This window comes from Serinus canaria, chromosome 2 (assembly GCF_022539315.1).
Source record: "Serinus canaria isolate serCan28SL12 chromosome 2, serCan2020, whole genome shotgun sequence".
NCBI classification, from domain to species: Eukaryota; Metazoa; Chordata; class Aves; order Passeriformes; family Fringillidae; genus Serinus; species Serinus canaria.
In genome coordinates, this window is record NC_066315.1 from 118,101,799 (window position 1) to 118,114,431 (window position 12,633).

Here is a 12,633-nt window from a genome sequence, read left to right on the forward strand (position 1 = left end):
AAGCTCATTTGGAGAAAGGATTTAAGCCTGTTTAAATGACAAAACTAGCCTTCTCACCCTTCTGTTAATGGTTCAGATTAGCAAGAACAAAATAGAGGCATGCCAATTTTATCTGCCTGCCTTTGCCAGTGGCTGCTCTATTGTGTAGTTTGAGAGCGGATTAGCCGCTTGTAAATAAAAAGCAACCTGTGGTGAAATTAAGTCAAAAGTTTGGCCATATGCCACCCTACTTTTTTCTACTTTTTGCTCATAAATTACTACTTTTCTAAAGCTCTTATATAGACATACAAGACATGCTTCAAGACATTTTCTGATGCATCTCTGGCAGGGTTGTGGAGCCTCCGGGAACTTCACCTCACAGTACTGTCAGAGCAGCAGTGACTGGGTGGCTTTGTAATTCTAGAGTTTTGCTTGTCAGCTGTGTGGTCTTATGCTTTAAGAAAAGGGCAAACACCCAAGTCATGGAATTCTTCCTAATTTATATAAACAAATTGCTTATGTTGTAAAATGTTTCCAAACAACTACCTACGTGAAAGCGTGGCACATTTTTTCACCTGGCATCCATAGTCCATGGATTAAGAAGTAGAGAGGTAAGGAATATAGAAACCTTAAGTTCTCTAAATTCTAAAGGTCTGGACTTACATAACATCTTTTATGAATTGCTATGAAGGTTAATTAAATTTTGAATTCCCTTAAGTAGCTGCTAACAGCAGGTGCCAAGATACTATATATTCTTTCAATCCTGCACACCAGGGAACAAAGGGCTCAGATCTTGAGCCAAACCTAGCAACCTTGGCTATTGGTATTGTTCTTTAACTGCATGCAATAAACGATTCTGCCCTTTAAAATAAAATGAGCTGGGAGAGAAAGATCTCACAAAATCTCTTTTGTCACTTCACTTATCAGAGAGTACAAAACAATGCTTTATTTTGCCTGTGCACCTTCAATGATTTCCCTACCATGTTTAAGGAAATTGGTGAGGAACTGGGTGATACCTTCATGACTGTGGTTCTTTTTACTCTTGTTGCAGTTTAGCAGTTTCTTTAAACTTTGCAGGAATTAAAAAAAATTCCCCATCTCTTTAGGAGCAAGGGAAGTCAAAAGAGACAAACTGGTATTTCTGTTGTGTTCAGTAGTGAGGAAGCTAGCATATTTTTCTTCAAGGTGATAAAGTCTATCCATTCTTTTGGAGCATTCCTTCCTTCTTACTTGAGGACACCTTTCCTCTCTTCAAGACAGTTATTAGTGCAATTAGCTCTCTCTTCATTACCTTCATAGGGGTTTAGTCTGGCACCTTCTTGCAGCAGATGAAGTAGGAGGTACAGACAGTTGCATGAAACAAGTGGCTTCAAAGACATGACATTTTTTTTCTGTTTGATTTCAAGAGCAATTTGATTGTGTTAGTCAATGATATAGCCATTGAAGGTACTGTGCTATAAAATTGGAGTCTGAGTATTTGGATCATCTCACTGAATCAGATTCTCAGTGTTGGCCTTTGTTTCCGTTGTTATGACAAAGGCTAATATTTAATGTAAGGTCATAATACAGAACCTATTAGAGTATTAATTTGTTTTAGAAATTATATTTTTATGTTTTCATGTTCCATTTTCTAACTAATCTTGTGTGGTGTACAGTGTATATATAAATACTGTGTGATTTGATTGTAGACATGTTTGAATGCAATTTAAAAAGAAGTCAGTAATAGCTGTTATCCATGCTTTTGGTTACAATTAAACAGGTATATTTCCTGTTAATGTTACTCATTTTTCAGATGTACAAGGTGATTTGAAAAGATTTGAGCTATTAATGGCAGTGGTGTTGTATAGATAATAGGCCTTGTCAAGTCAGATTACCAGATTAGGTTTGCTGGAGGTATTTTGGCTGTCGTTAGGAGAAATGCAACTTTTTACTTGAAATTTAATTGGCAAAGTTCCAAATATTAGGAAACATGTGTCTTGGCTCATACAAAAAGTTGAATTTTATTCATGCATTTGCATAATTGATTTCTTTCAACCTTGATGTATTTTTTTTTAATGCTTTGCTGTCATTACTCATCACTCAATTTACCTGCTATGACACCTCCTTCAGAAGTTTTCCCACTTTCTTGGACATCTTGGAGCTTTTCTGAGAGACGTTTATTTGAAAAATTGAAGTTTTTCAGTACTAGCTTTAAGTAATTTGGGTTAATATTTTGTATCTCATCTGGAAAGGATGAATATTCTTATTGAAGTTCCACCCTATTTATTCATTAAAAGAGTGTGTTAGTTTTGGATGCTCTTGCTTCTAGGTTTACATTTTCTTGCCATAGATCATTAGCACTCCCTCATTATTTGAGAATTAGAGTGAACAGGTCTATGGCTATGTGTAGGTTCCCTTAGCCTGAGAATAGGACTGGTTTCATTTTGTGTGTCCCATAAAACCACCTGCAGTAGGGTGCAGTTATATATCTTATATTTCTGTGGCTTCTCGAGCTTCCTACAATGAGAGCAATGACTTGTGAGAAGAATGGGCTAAACCAATGGTTTTCCTCCATGCTGAGATACTTGTGATCAGACTTCATTTAGTGCCAGTATAGCTCCTTCCCTTTGTACCACAAAAAAGGAATACCAAATGGAAGTGACTATAGTTAGAGATAAAAACCAATTTTGTTACAAGACAAACTAAATCCAGTTTATATTGTGGAGGAAACCTGCAACGATGTTGAGTCACTTCATTTGGGAAAATATTCTCATTTGCCCTAAGTCTCTTAGACAAAAGTACAAACTTGTTTGTGAATCATAAGAAATGAGAGGAATTGACATTTTTTGAACTAGAATAAAACTCCCAAACTTGTAACTTTTTTTAGAAACTGATATTTAACCGTTAATCATAATAATTTCACCAATCATCTTCAAATAATAAACAGGTAGATAGTTATCACAGACTGGGTCTGTAATTTTTAAAAAAGGTAGAGTTCTCCACCCAGACATCCAGGCAATAAAAATGGAGAATTCTTTCAAGATCTCATACCAAATTGGTTTTTACAGCTTGTGATTTAAAAAACTAAAATATTCCCCCCAAAACAACCAAGGTCCCAAAAAACATTTGTGAAATACTCCCAGAGGGCAATGAGAAATGAAAGGAAGGGTTAGTTCTACTGGAGTATAAATTGGTTTGTAGTCTGGCATATAACTGTAAGAAACAGAGAGCTTACTGTTTTCTGTATAGATGTTTCACACACGATGAGCGAAATGCAGATGGATAACAGCTTTAAGAGGTTTTTCAAATGGGGAAGTAGCTACCAGAACAATGTTATTCCCATAGCTGCTCTTGGACTACAGGGCAAGTTAAGTGGCATATTAAGTCATCTAAATAAAGGGGTGACATCATTCACAAGGTAGAACAATACTAGGTTTACAGATACAGAAAAAAGGCTACAAAAACCCCCACCCTGTATTTGGAAGGTTTGCTTTTTTCTATTTAGCCTGAAAAACTGGGAAGGACACTTCTACTAAAATGGATCTGGTTTTTGATTATTTGAGTAAAATGGTTATAATAATTCTTTCTTTGTTCAAGGGCACAGTTGGTCTGAGTGGCTTATAAAATAGACTGACTCATTCTGTAACATGTTTTTTGTGAATCCTTTCTCACATACAGGAAAAACAAATGCATTTCAGGTTTGGCCAATGAAATAGAAGACATCCTCACACATTAACAAACTTGTATGGGTTAAACAGATATTTACATGACAATTTGTAAAAGCCAAACACCACTTCCATAATTCTGATATGTATTATGACTTGCACATTGAGCGTTTTGCAAGAATTTAATCAACCATAAAGTAAAAGATAATATTAATGTACTATTGAATGAATTACAGGGGGATTTCTTTTTTTCTTTTTTCTTTTTTTTTTAAGGACCACCCATTAGCCTTGTATGCCCACTGCCATGCTCAAAAGTTAAATCTTGTTCTTGTGGAGTCTTGCCAATGCATTCCTGAAAGTAAGAAGCTTTTTGTTTTTAATAGCGCAAGGGCTGCATTCATTCTTTTTAACATCAATAGAATACAAAAAAGGGGTTGCATGTGATTAAAAAAGAAATGGGATTATAGAAAACATACTGTGCCACAAGCTTGAAGGCTTCTGAACAAGAATGTTAGGAAGGAGCACTAGTCGCATACAAATGTAGGGTTCAGCTGCAATGTTTTAGTTAATATTTTAAGATTAGCTAAAGCAAAAGGACAGTACTGAGGCCTTTTAACATATTAGAGGAATCAAAAATATAGATATAAACAAAGAAAGTATGTCAATACATTAAAAAAATAAAATGGAGCTTTTCTTACTCTCATCCTTGGGATGTGGACTACAGTTTAAGTGTAGTAACTTGTACCCTTGAGCTGTTTATGTAAAATAAATTAGGTACTCTGTGCATGCTGCCAAGATAGGTATTTTTGGAAAGCTTGGTTTGATGAAAGTACTCAAAGATTCTCATGCCAGTTTGCTTTGCCTGTGAAACTTTACCCTGCTCATCATCTGTGACTTTTACATCTTTAAGATGTTTTGTCCTTCGGTCTTCTAGTTAGCTTGTTTATTTACCAGTAACCTTTTCTTTAACAATTTGGGGTTTTTAAAGTTTGGTTTTCTACACTGTATTCTCCACTACATCCATGCCTGGGATATAATCATATAAAGCATGTGGTGCTAAGTGAAATTTAGAATCACGTACTGGTTCTCTGCAATACATCAGTGGAATTAGAGCAGATCTTCATGACATAGAGTCGTGACAACCAGGAACCTACAGAGGAGGAGACAAAAGAAATGAAGGAGCCAGCTATAATTTGAAATAATTTCAGAAAAATGGTGGAAACTGTGGGACTGTTGTTTGAATTGGCCATCATATATCTCTAGAAAAGAACAGGAATTATTTGGTTGGCTGGGGATTTCTACGGTATTAATCTAGCTTCAACTGTTTTATAATCTTAGAATTTGTATGGCAGTGCTTTATCCCAATACCACAAAGCTCTGACAACACTAGTGAGACTTGAGGTCATAAAGAAGCATTTTGTGGAAAATTTGATAATGAGCTGTGAAGAAAATAGTCCGAAGCTTGACAAGTGAATCTAGTTTAACTATCAAAAGCAGAAAAGCTCGTGACTGTAAAGAGGGAAAAAATTGCTGTTAAAAAGCTATTTTACTGTATGCACTGTCCTCAGAAAACACTCCTGAAACTTCAGACACCAAAGAGAAAAATTAATGAAATTAATTACATTTATGAGGAAGATCATAAACACTGATTAAAGACTACATTTAAAAAACAGACAATGGTGATAGGCTCCTGGAAGATTTCCTCAAGAAAAGAAAGGAAGCCTACTAAGGTTCGTCAACTTCCACTTGACACAAGATCCCTTCCTTATTGTTTATGACGAGTCTGCTCTCATTGTCATTGTTTTCCCTGAACAGAAACCATTGGCAGGGCTGACTTGTGTTTTGAAATGAGATGGGTTCTCCTACCTTGCCCAGGCATGTAATCCCAAAATAACTCTAGAACTGGGGATGGAAAGGTGTCAGGGAATGGATACTGTACCATGGAAGACTGGGATAGAGGCTAATCAGGTAGGGTTAAAAAGGGTCAACATCCAGCATCCTCTATAGATGCCGTAGGTCCCAGCAGAAGAAAGGATGTGATTTTTGCTACTGGTGCATTTTTTTTTGCACTTGGTCTAGGTTTATGTTCTGCCAAATTAGATTAAGCCATCACTGTTGATGCTTCTGCTCTGTTTTTAGCAGACTGCTGCTGTTCAAGTCAGTAAGATTTCTTTCCCAAACTGAGCATTCTGGCATCAGTCACCTCAGAGGGAGTAATACCATGAAAATGCATGAAGGACTAAATGATATTGAAACTCCATGGACTGTTTTCCCCTTATCCTGACCATAAATAACAGTGTGTGCTGTCTGGGTGACGTAATAAACAGCTATGTCTGTGTTGAATTCTAGCAGAAAAAGTTCTGTATGTGCAAATACTCCTTAGCTGCTATGTGAATTGTCAAAACTGCTCTGTGAAGGAAATCTGCAGGTGCTAACTTAAAGGTGATTCTGGTATGTTTACATGAGCTATAATCATCCCTTTAACTGTAGTGTTAAGAGGTGATGGAATTAGAACAAAATTTGATCAAAATGGATGTAAAATAACTCCCTGTTTTTCTTTATAGGCTCTAATATTATTAATCAATAATACACAGATGTGTCAGAAAGAATAACCTCTCAAGTGCTCCATGTAATTCCTTATCTGAGTCTGTACACTGTGATGCAATACTGGGGAATGGGCACAGGTATATGTGTGGTTTGGTGCATGTATTTGCATAAAGAATAGTCTTTGTATGTCTGCCCAGTAGTGGTAAGGCCAGCTTAGTGACTCAGTTTCTGGCAGAAATTTCTGCTTTGTTAATTTTCCTGAAACCTGGGAACAAATTACTTCAAAGTACCAAGGGGGAAAAATGTTTCCAAACTGAGGTGGTTGGTACAGAATGAATGTTGGAGGGAAAATTCTGTGATTAGCGTTGATGTACAGACTTTGAGGAAGTTTATGTCTTCAAATCTAAATCAAAATTTTTGATTACATACACATATTTTTTTATTTTCTCTCATGCATTTCATATTATCTTTTTGACTGTGTATTATTTCTAAGTGGCTATTGTTATAGGGTAGAAAGTACTAAACATTCCAGACAACTCATGTCACTATTTTACATTCCTTTTTCCTTTATCTATTTTTTTGAAACCTTTGTTTTATTGGACCTCTTGTTTTAAAAGAGCTGAATGTTTCTCATGTTTGTTTGTGCCAGCTTCACAGACTTTGTCCTAAACAAAATCTTTTATTTGCATATTTTCCCTTTTAATAGTGGCAAACAAGTAAATTAAACTCCATATGGTACTGCTTTATAACTTTTAAAATTCTCCTTTCACTTTGGAAAATTGAAAACAAACCCCATATTTTTCCTTTGGCTAGTTAAAACTTCTTATAAAGTAGAAAAATGAAAATAATTATGGGAAAAGAAAAAGTTGTGGCAAAAAAAAAGATTCAAAAAATAAATATTCACTTTGCTTTTTCAATGAGTTGCATTTGGGCAGTGGTTAATTTACCCAGTTTTGATACATAAATACCCAAAATAGTATATTCATTGTCTTTTGATTTTGTAAGTGCTAAGTACAGCAAAAATAAATCATTCTGTCTTTCCTTCCCTGGAGTAGTGTATCACTTTGGTATCTTGTGCTTTCAAAACAAAAGAAAAACACTGGCACTCATGGTTATCAGAGACAAAGACCATAAATAATTTTTTTAAGATTTGGTAGGCTGACTTGCTAAGTTTTAAGAGTAACACACTGGCTTGCCTTTTCTTTCACTGTCTTATGTTTCTTTAGAACATCTTACTGTATGCAAAATAGAAAATATCTGTGTGATTTCAAATTAGTTTTTGAGTTTGTGGATCTAAGTTTGACCTCTGAAATGCACAAGATAGTATAATTTTTAATCCTAAACCTCAGTTAGTTTCATGGAAAACTCCCAGTGAATTGTGTTTTGGAAGAATGGCTATTTTCAAAATAGCCATTAGTCTCTCTATTTTCAAAACCTTAACAGTGTCTTGGGAAGGCAGCAATATAAGACAGGAGATTTACATGAAGTGCTTAGACAGAAATCCCAGAAAGATCAGACTACTTTCCTCCCTCTTTTTTTAACATGTTTTCCTCACTTGGGAAATTCACCAAGCAATAATTTCAGTCCTGTCAGAAGTTCCACAAAATACTGTGATAATAAAAATATTATCTGTTATCAAAAATAATAATAATCTATGAAGAGACCAGTGTTTTCACATGATGTATTTCCCTCTGTGTTAGATTTAAGAGCTATTTTATTTCCTTAGAGTATGCACATGTGAGGTAGACTTGTTTTTTTTCGACTTAAAAAGCATGAAAGTAGTGGAAGATTTCCATTTGTTTGAAGAAAGTTAAGTGTTTACATGTTAGTGAAAATAGACTTAGACTTGAGACATGAGCACTAGGTACATTTGCATGTGAGTTACATATTACACATGCACCTTATCATGATAAATCTGGTTTGAATAACATGGCAGTGCACCAAATTTATCTGGAGAGAGCCCTACTGTGACCTAAGTGACAGGGTATTAATATGTGGATTTGGTTATGCAGGAAGAGTGCAGCATAAGATGCTGTGAATTAGTGGCATGTCACTAGACTGTCTTTTGTAAGAACTATTGTTCAACAGTACCTATTTATTTTTTTTTTCATTTCAGGCTGGTTGTTAAAGAGAGAATTGGTTTGAGCAGGTTGGTGCACTTGCAGACGTTTAAAACTGCTGTGGAGAAATTCTAAGAACAGTAGATGTAAAGGATTTTTTTTAGGCCTTTTTAATGTCCTAGTCTTGATTTGTAAAAATGAAGGAAGTAAGAGCATATTTGAATATTAAATTAATACCATTTTGCTGCTCCTGAAAATTATTCTGCTCTCTCTCAGTTTAATGGAGGGCAACATCCGCTTCATTCTGTCCTTCATTTGCAGATCTTGTCAAGACATGTCTTTCTCTTTTCCCCTACAAAACCCATTTAACCCCCTCAATAATTTAAAAAGACAAGTGCTTTACCAAGCTTTTCTCCCTTCTTTTCCTTTGCTCTCTTTGATGTGTGCTTTGCAAGCTAATTCTCTATGGCAATGTTTTGAGATTCTTTCTGGGTTTTGTACAACAATGTGATGTATATTAGCCACAGAAGTTTCTTCTGGATGAAAAAGATACAGGGAGGAAGCCAGGAGATCATGAGCTTGAGGAAGCTTGTGGGTCATATTTTGAGGCTCTGGATAGCAGTTTAATATAGCTCTTAAAGACACAAATGCACACTCACACACAAAACTCTTTCACAAGTCCTAGAAAAAATGGTTCACAGGGGAAGAAAGAGTGTTAAGTCTGAAAAGACTGACAAAGACTGTAATTTTTCTCCTGTGAGATAATGGTTTGAAGCCAGAAGCAGATAAAAGATTGCCATAAGAATGGCCTAATTCCCCATCTTGTAAAAGGATTAGATAATTCAGTCTCTTTATGGATTCCTTACTCTGGGAAATATATTTCCACTTTTGGTTCTCCTCAGAAATAACTGCAGAGTGTACTTATTTAAAGGCACAAAGACCTGCATTCAGACATTTTGGAGAGGCAAACAGCATACAAAAAAGATTAATTTGCAGGCTGTGCCAATGTGTAGGTTTTGCTCAGCAAGTGCATATTCTTGTATTACCAGCTGAAAGCATTATGCTGTGCATTAACTATTGGTGATGTGGAAACTTTCCACAGAAATCTCCAAGAGTGACTGGAAAATAGTGTGTTTAATTTGCAAAAGGAGAATGAATGTCAACCAAAATCCATTTTTAACTACTGGTTTTATGAATTTTCAAATAATTTTCTGTGTTCTGATGTTTAAGCACTGAGAAATGGTGTCCTTAAGAAAGTGAGTGCAAAAGCAAGAAGCAGACTGTGGTTTGAATGGTATTGGTGAAAATGAAGTTAGTTTAGATTAATTGTATCTTAGGTCAGGATGAAACTCAACTAATGTAAATTCTGTATGTCTCACCTGAATAGAATTGCTAGTAGCAACAACAAGGCCTGATGGCCTTGCATCTCTTCTTTAAAGTGGATTTAAAGGAATTATAAATGTCTATTGGAAAGCATGCTGATTGTATCATTAAGCATATATTCCTACATTTTATTTAGAAATGGTACTAAATATTTGTATTTATTTGAGTGGTCTCAATGTTTGATATTGGAAATGTCTGCCTTCCTAGGTAATGTCCTGCAGGATAATCCAATAGTCCTCCTGCTTAGTTTCTCTTCAATGCAGATGCTTCCTGTATTTTAGAGCGAAAACAGAAACTATGGCACTGATTTCTTAATAAAACAAGGTGACATGCTGTGGAGCTTTTCTATTGTTGCTTCAGAGGTGGTAGCCACTTTTCATTACTCATCAGATTCACAATCCTGTGTTAGAGGATCCTCCTCCCATAGCTCTAAGGCATTTTTCTTCTACAATTCAGTGATCTAAAAATCATATAAACTTCTTTAAAAATCTAATCTTCATTAGGAAGGTAGTGTGTGTAGCTAAAGGTGATGAGGAATTTTACCAAATAAAGAGTACTTTTGCCTTTATATGTTTTAATATTTCTTTAATATAATCTTACCATTATATTAACTGGTAGAGTCTGTACTGGAAAATTGACATCTTTGTGTCTCTGTACTTGTGAATACAATAGGAATTTATTATGGCACAGTTTTAATATTTTTATATTTGTAAAAGACATTAGTAAAACAAATGGACTAAGTCAGAAATTCCTGGCTTTACATTTAGGTGCTGAAACAGCTTTGGATTTTACAGCAGTATAAGGGAGTGCAGAACTTGTGGAGTCAGTAAGTCAAGGTACATGAGGTCAGAATTTGGATCAGTATGTTTGGGAACAAAGAATGAAGTAAACTCATTATTATAGCAAGTCAGGACAGATGATTATGAAGCTTGAAATACTCTTACTTGTGTTGAGGTTGCTAGGGAAAGGTGCAAGAAAAAATTCAGTGTAACCTAAAAGCGTGTGGGGCCTTTCAGAGCTTTTATTGTCTGATCTCTGTTGCTATAACTTCCCTGGAGTTATGTATTTGTCCTAGGAAAGTTATAACTCAGTATTACAGTGTTATCAGAGATTAGATGTAGATGTGAAGCTTTAAATTACAGAAAGGAAGCAGGTGATTTGGAGGAAAAAAAAAAGAAGTCTAATAAGTCAGATTTATTCTTCTTCTCATCTCTGATTAAAATTCTCTTTGGCTGACAAAGGAACATCATCATGTTATATGTATATTAAGTTTCTTTTGTTAATAAGTTCATTATATTCATTAATCTTAGAAAGTGTAAATTAGAATTTTTGATCCAAAATTATAACTACTTCATAAAGAAACTAAATCATGGAAGCATTTGGTAGGATATTTTCAAGAGAATGAGTAACCTACTTTGAAGTAATTTAAGGAAAATAAGTGATTCAACAAGTCAAAATCTCCTTAATTAAGATTCTGATTCAAACATGACACTGCCTCTGTTTTTCAGAGAACTTTATTGTTGTGTCCTTAAAACTATGCACCTGTTTTGGCTGATCTTGAAAACAACTTTACTGCTCTTTTTGCTAAATGATTTAGGGATTCTTTACCAAACTTTGCACTATTTCTCACTGTATTCAGCTAAAAAAAAGTTGACTGAGTCTTTAGCAATGGAGATCAGGAATTTTCCAATTAAATGTGTGTTTTAAGGAATAATGTTTCACAGAAACCAAAATTTTTTACAGTGTTTATTCAGATTCAACAAAATTTAGCTGACATGGGGCAAAGCAGAGAGAGCAGCTGGAGCTGCGTTGCTTAGACATGCAATTTTTCCCCTCCTCCTTGGAGAGTGCCCTTTAGTGTCCTGGAACCCTGAAGGAATTTTTCTTCACTGCTAAAAATTCAGCAGAAGCATTTGTATTTTCTTGAAATAGCAGGTTTTCAGGATTTCTTCTCAAGTAGAGTTTCAGTTTCTGTTGTTTACCTGTAGGGAACATCAGAATTTGAGCACAGTTATCCAGCTCTAGTTTGCTATGTTTAAAAATAAAAATAAGTCCTTTGCTGTATACCAGAATTTGAAGGCCAGCCACATGCACAGTAATTATAAAACTCTTGCCTGTAGTTGTTTATTTGGGATTAAAGGAGATTTTGTCTAAAAAGGATAACCCTTCTGCTGGTTCATTTTAGGAAGGAATAGAATGGGATTTTGGTTATTTAAGTGACATATTTCTGGAAGAATAGGTGAAAAAAGCATTAACCTAAATATAGTCTAAATTTCTGCCTGTAAGTGACTATCACCCTCTGAATTTTATTTGGCACCAAAATTTCCTAAAGTACAACCTCTGCTATAAACTAGCACAAGACAATTATTAATACACATACTTTGAATCAGTCGTCTAAGCAAAGAACAAATACTAGAGGGCATATATCTCACTATGAGATATCCAAAGCATTTCCATTGCTTCATTTTCAGAATACTTTATGCCTTCTCCTTAGGCCCTGATGATAGAAAGTACCTATGTTTGTAATTATTTTTATTAATCTCATGTAGTCCTAAGAAGTATTATGTGAACTTTGTTGGTATTTTTTAATTCTAGTATTCAGCTATAACATTAAATTTACTTTAGTTTCTCTAACTACTTATTTTGAGAATGTCATAGAACAGCAGGGTTGACATAGAGGAGAATCATCATGTATGTCTACATTTAGTGCACTGGAGGAGTTCCCAGGTAAGAATTTGTCCTGCATCCAACCTTGACAGGTTGGAAAGAGGGTAGAGAAGAGCCATCTGAAACTCAACAAAGGCAAATTCAGGGTCCTGCACCTGGGGAAGAATAATCCTCTGCACCAGCACAGGCTGGGGGCTGACCTGCTGGAAAGCAACTCTGCAGAGAAAGACCTGGGGGTCCTGGTGGACAACATCTCTCCATGAGCCAGCAGTGTGTTCTTGTGGCCAAGAAGGCCAATGTATCCTGAGGGTGCATTAGGAAGAGCATTGCCAGGGAGAGAGGTGATTCTAACC

General features: G+C 35.4%; 1 protein-coding gene across 2 annotated transcripts in view; it reads left to right on the forward strand.

The window, feature by feature from the left end:
• Positions 1-12,633, forward strand: part of C2H8orf34 (chromosome 2 C8orf34 homolog) — a 145,363-nt gene that overhangs the window by 93,153 nt on the left and 39,577 nt on the right. The window lies entirely within an intron of this gene.